The sequence below is a fragment of the Lynx canadensis genome, chromosome F2 (genome assembly GCF_007474595.2).
Source record: "Lynx canadensis isolate LIC74 chromosome F2, mLynCan4.pri.v2, whole genome shotgun sequence".
NCBI lineage: Eukaryota > Metazoa > Chordata > Mammalia > Carnivora > Felidae > Lynx > Lynx canadensis.
In genome coordinates, this window is record NC_044320.2 from 58,925,117 (window position 1) to 58,931,116 (window position 6,000).

Genomic DNA, 6,000 nt, shown 5'->3' on the forward strand with positions numbered 1-6,000 from the left:
TCTCCAATCCATTTTTCCTCCAGAGGACTTTTCATAATGCATTGTTTCCACAAAATAGACAACTATAATTACCAAAATAACATGCACGAGGACAAAACAAATGGCAAAAAAAGAGTCAACCCTTCAAATTAATTTCTGAATTGAAAAGCTTAAAAGGGCTATGTATGTGTTAAATACAGCCTGCAAAGCATATTATCTATTTACAGTGTTTTCTGTAAATACCTCCGTTGTAAGGTATTATTTTCGACCAGTGTCCTATCTCTAGTTCGCAGATACTCGGAATGTCCATCACATTCTGGAATTGTGGTGAATGTTTTAAAGAAGTACAAAATGTCATCCACACATGTATCCACGGGCACATCTAGAGGGCCCACGGAACTAAAAGGAAATAATGGTCTGGGAGGAAGTCTCCTCTTACCAGGCGCAGGGCAAGAAGAATTCAATCATTATTTCCTGGAAAGTGTGCGCCCAACCTGTGGCCTGCACCCGAAAAAGCCAACAGTTCATCAGCAACTTCAGCTTTTCCTCCCACACGCCGCAGGCGCACATTCTTCACTTAACCCAAACGGAAAGCGCGCGACAGAAGGAGGAGGTGAAGCCCACAAAGTCACTTGCAAGAACAAGCTCCCGCAAATCTCATCGCTGCAGCTTTCCAAGTAGCCCACCCACATTCCGTGTCCGCCCATTCTCTACAAGCTGGCTTTTTTTTTTTTTTTTTTTTTAACTGGAGGTTTAGAAGAAAAAGGTAGATAGGAAAGGGTGGAGCCTGACGACTCGGCAAAGCGTTTTAGAAATGCCTTTACCTCTCCAGCGTGAAGTTCCCTACGAGAGCGGAGCCCAACACGACGGCCGGCCTCCCGCAGCCGCCCCAGCCTGCGCACAGGACTGCACACACACAGCCGGGTCGGGAAGGACCCGCGCGGCACGTCCGAGGACGACGAGGGCGCTGACTGCGGTGGACTCGAGCCTGGGCCTCCGCGGTTCCGTCAGGACCTGGAGCAGGCGAAGCGCTCCGAAGTTAGAGCTCGAAATTGGGGCTGAAAGGGAGCCGCCCGGTTAGCTAGCCGGGGTGGGCGCCCGGGCTTCTCCGAGCGTTCTCCGCTAGAGCAAGGGGCGGAGACAGGAGCGGGGCTGGGAGGCGAAAGCTGGCGGCGACCTAGCGCTCCCACCCGTTGCAGCCGCGGTGCGCAGAGCCAGGCGCCGGGCGCTTCCGCCGCTCCCGCGAGCTCCCGGGCATTTATTGCGGTCCCTGCGCGCGCACGTGACGTGTGCGCCCCTCCTCGCCCACCCCCACCTCTACTCAGCCTGGCCTGCTGCCCGCTGTGGAGCATGGAGCAGCCGCGCTGTTTCCCCCCCGGCCCGGCGAAGCCTGGACGCTTGGCCTTTGTGGGCGTGCTTTGGGATTCAGAGGCCCGGAGTACAGGTCTGGACCCTGGCGGGGGGACGTATGCAAGGAGGGCCCCCACTCCTCCCGCCCCTCACAGCTCCTCTGCTTTCGGAGGCCTTCTTCCTAGTTCCTTCCAGAGATGCTAAAATGGCTTTAACTAACTACCCTTACAGAGAAGGGGGCGCTCCAGAGAGCATGCAGAGGGAGCAGGGATGGGTTAACACCTTAGACCCTAAAGATGCAGAAGAGGTACTGGGGAGAAGGGGATGGGGAAAGAAAGGCTTTTTCTTTTATTTTCTCCAGGAGATCACTTCTGTTTTCCAGGACCCAGTTCTAGAATTGAGATGTTGTTCTTTTTGGCTTCATTAAACTCTTATGATGACCAGATGGGGAAGGGGTTTCATAGAATGATGTTGTGAGCTGTCACTTGCCTGACAGTTGAGAGTCCCACTTCGTCATGCATAAGATATGGGACATTCATTTCCCAAAGTGACCAGAAGAAAAGTTGACCAGTGTTTTTTTTTTTTTTTTTCTTTTCTAGGAATGTAGATATTTTTGGCGTTGACATATAAAGGGCACCCTCAATTAATTTATCAATGCTATACTAACAGGAATTAAAAACCCAGCTCTAGAACTGATAGGGAAATGAGTGTCAGTTTCCCTGTTGTCCGTGTTATTATCTGGAGTACTAAAATTACTAACTTTAAATTCACGGAAACTCATCCTACTGAATGTGGTGCTCCTTCTACAGGAAGGGTTTTTTATTAAGATGCATTTGTTTAATTCATTTACCTTTGCTTTCCTTCTATAGTAAACCATGATTTTAATTCTTTACTTCTAAATGCTACACTATATAGCATATGATCAAAAGAAGTAAAACATTTGACAGTAACTACCAAATCATCCCAAGCTGCTACCTGTCTCCTTCCACCATATAATTACACTTTATCAAACCTAAAAACGAGATTTAAGCCTCTAGTTGAGTATGAGACCTTGCTTCTTCCCACAGTAAAGAACAGGGAAGCATCACCTATCGAGGGCACAGAAGGTGAAAGATTTTGGTGCACATATGACTTTCATAGAAGGTGTAATTTTGCAACTTCATAGCAGTTTAAGCCCAAAAGGCTTGATTTATACTTTTCAAAATTATTTATAACTCTTCTGCTCAGGGTTCAGAAAACTGGCTTTCTCTCCTGGAAACTACAGTTTTAATGTGGTATTGAAAAGTATATGGAGTAGCAAATAAAAAATCTTAAAAGTGAGGCGCCTGGGTGGGTCAGTAGGTTAAACGCCCAACTCTTGATTCTGTCTCAGGTGGTAATCTCACGGTTTGTGGGATCAAGCCGCATGGGACTCTTGGGATCAAGCCGCATGGGACTCTTGTGCTGACAGCATGGAGCCTGTTTGGGATATTCTCTCACCCTCTCCCCTCTTCCTCCCCTGTTCTTGCTCTCTCTGTCTCAAAAAATAAATAAATAAACTTTAAAAAAATAAAAATAAATAAAAATTTAAAAGTCTTAACAGTAATAGCATTAGTTGAAATTTTTTTGAATGCTTATTTATTTATTTTGAGAGAGAGAGAGAGAGAAAACACAAGAGACAGTGGGAGAGGGGTAGAGAAAGAGGGAGACAGAGAATCCGAAGCAGGCTCCACACTGTCAGCACAGAGCCCGATGCTGAGCTTGATCTCATGAATCACGAGATCATGACCTGAGTCAGATATCAAGTGTCAGACTCTTAACAAAAAGAGCTACCCAGGAGCCCCCGTACTTAAAATATTTTTTAAGTGAATTTAAATTGGGAAGAAGGGAGTTAAGATGATAAGGACTTGAAGTTAAGTGCATTTATATTTGAATGTTTCCATTATAAACCTTTCCACACAATATACAAATCATATACCTAAAGGCTTACATTAAAATTAGATTTGGTTTTAAGGTTTTAATTCCAAACTCACCAGACAAGGATAAAAAAGTTTGTATCCTTTGGCTCAGCATTTAAATTGGCTTCCAATTTGGTGCTGCCGGTCATATTTTTATGTAAAAGAATGATTCAAACATTCATTGTATTAAATATTAACATTTTGATAATACATCTGATCATATATGATTTAATGTATGTGCTGCAAATATTTTGAAGAGCAAAATGAAACAAGTATTCTTGAATACTTAAAGATGATCACTTCACATTTTTATTTGTTGTTAAGAAATCTACATGCAGGGAGAGTGAACATCTCAGCACTGAGTGCATGTAAAAATGACACATTGGTTTGTGGCTAAGGATGTTCCTTGGAAAGCCATGTTTGTCTTTACGATTTCTACTGTCTTGTGGCAGACACTGTTGATTGCCTAACCGACAACCAGCCTTCCACCCCTTTTTTCCAAGCCTCTGGTATACTGGGGGTGGTCACCCTTTCACATGCTGTCAAACTGGCATCCTTAGGAGGTGAATGTTGATTAGTCAAAGCCAATCAACACAATGTATCCCTGCTAGGAGTGATTGATTTAGCATGGATTTACAGGCAACAGTGGTTACTGAAAGAATGGAGGAAATCTGCTTAAGTATGGGGAAGAGGGCTGGCAAGGTTTTCTTTTGTGATAAAAAGAGATGCGGAAAGAGAAAATGCCCCTGCAGGTGCTGATAAGTTTGTGAAATTTAAAGATGCAGCAGTTCTTGTACAAAGAAGACAGGCAAGCCTGAGAGCAGAGAATTACCAACATGGCAGAATGGAAAGACAGATGTGTCTGAGTCTCTCTGCCATTGACCTGTCGTTGAACACCTAGCCTCCATGTTTCTGCCTGCAAGAGATATTAAATGTATTGTTTAGGCCATGTTGACTTGGGTATTCAAATACTTGCAGCTCAAAGTATTCAAACAGACATATTCTACAAAGAAGATACTTTCCTCTGGCAATGTCACTTTCTCCATGCTGCTGTCATTTTATACTAATGTGCATACTTAGGTGCTGTCTTTAAATATATTTGTATGTGTTTTTCTATCCCTGCACTTCCAAAAGTAGGAAGAGGCATACCTCAGAGATTTTGGGGTTTAATTTCCAAACCATTGCAATAAAGCAAATATCATAATAAAGCAAGTCAAATGATTTTTTCAAATTTCCCAGTGGATATGAAAGTTAGGTCTTATACTATAGTGTAGTCTATTAAGTGTGCAATAGCATTATGTCTAAAGAAACAATGTATATGCCTTAATTAAAAAGTATTTCTAAAAAATGATAACCACCATCTGAGCTTTTAGTGAGGCATAATTTATTTTATTTTATTTTATTTTTTTGCTGGTAGAGGGTCTTGCCTCAGTGTTGATGGCTGCTGACACATCAGGGTGCTGGTTGCTAAAGGTTGGGTGGCTGTGGCAGTTTCTTAATTTGCCACATTGACTCTTTCACGAATGATTTCTCTGTAGCATGTGACGCTATTTGATAGCATCTGACCCACAGAACTTCTTGCAAAATTGGAGCCAATCCTTTCAAATTCTGCTGCTGCTTTATCAACTAAGTTTGTGTAATATTCTAAATCCTTTATTGTCCTTAAAAAAAATTTGCATAGCATCGTCACCAGGAGTGGATTCCATCTCAAGAAACCACTTCCTTTGCTCATCCATAACATGCAGCTCCTCATCCATTCAAGTGTTAACATGAGAGGGCAGCAATTCAACCACATCTTCAGGCCCCACTTCTAATTCTAGTTCTCTTGCTATTTCCACCACATCTGCAGTTACTTCCTCCACTGAAGTCTTGAACCCCTCAAAGTCATCCATGAGGATTGGAATTCACTTCTTCCAAACTCCTATTGATGTTGATATTTTGACCTTTCCCCATGAATTACACATGTTCCTAATGGCATCTAGAATGGTGAAAACTTTCCAAAGGTTTTCAATTTACTTTGCCCAATTCCATCAGAGGAATCATTATCTATGGCAGCTATACCCTTATGAAATGTATTTTTTAAATAATAAGATTTGAAAGTCAAAATTACTCCTTGAGCCATAGACCGAGGAATGGATGTTGTGTTAGCAGACATGAAAACATTAATCTCATTGTACATCTCCACCAGAGTTCTTGGGTGACTAGATGCCTGTCAATTAACAGTGATATTTTGTAAGGAATCTTTTTTTCTGAGCAATAGGTCATAACAGTGGGCTAAAGATGTTCAGTAAACCATGTTGTAAACAGATGTGCTACCATTTAGGCATTGCTGGATTGGCTTCCAATCCAAGAGAGTAGATTTAGCGTAACTCTTAAGAGCCCTAGGATTTTCAGAATGATAAATGAGCAAAGGCTCTGACTTAAAGTCATCAGTTGCATTAACCCCTGACAAGAGGGTTACCCTGTCCTTTGACATATTGAAGTCAGGCATTGACGTCTCCTCTCTTACTATGACAGTCCTAGAAGGCATCTTTCTACTAGAAGGCTGATTTATCTATGTAGAAAATCTGATGTTTAGTGTCACCACCCTCATTAATTAACTTAGCTGGATCTCCTGGATAACTTGCTGCAGCTTCTACATCAACACTTGCTGCTTCACCTTGCACTTTGATGTTATGGAGACGGCTTCTTCTATAAACCGCGTAAACCAATCTCTTCTAGCTTCAAAATTTCC

The 6,000-nt window shown here is 42.6% G+C and overlaps 1 protein-coding gene across 1 annotated transcript in view; it reads right to left on the reverse strand.

Moving 5' to 3' along the window:
* CRISPLD1 (cysteine rich secretory protein LCCL domain containing 1) overlaps positions 1-1,195 on the reverse strand; it is a 49,150-nt gene extending 47,955 nt beyond the window's left edge. Inside the window, exon 1 of the mRNA XM_030304012.2 lies at positions 804-1,195. The gene's annotated coding sequence lies outside the window, so the exon portion shown is untranslated. The remainder of the gene's footprint in view (positions 1-803) is intronic.
* Between the last annotated feature and the right edge of the window lie 4,805 nt (positions 1,196-6,000).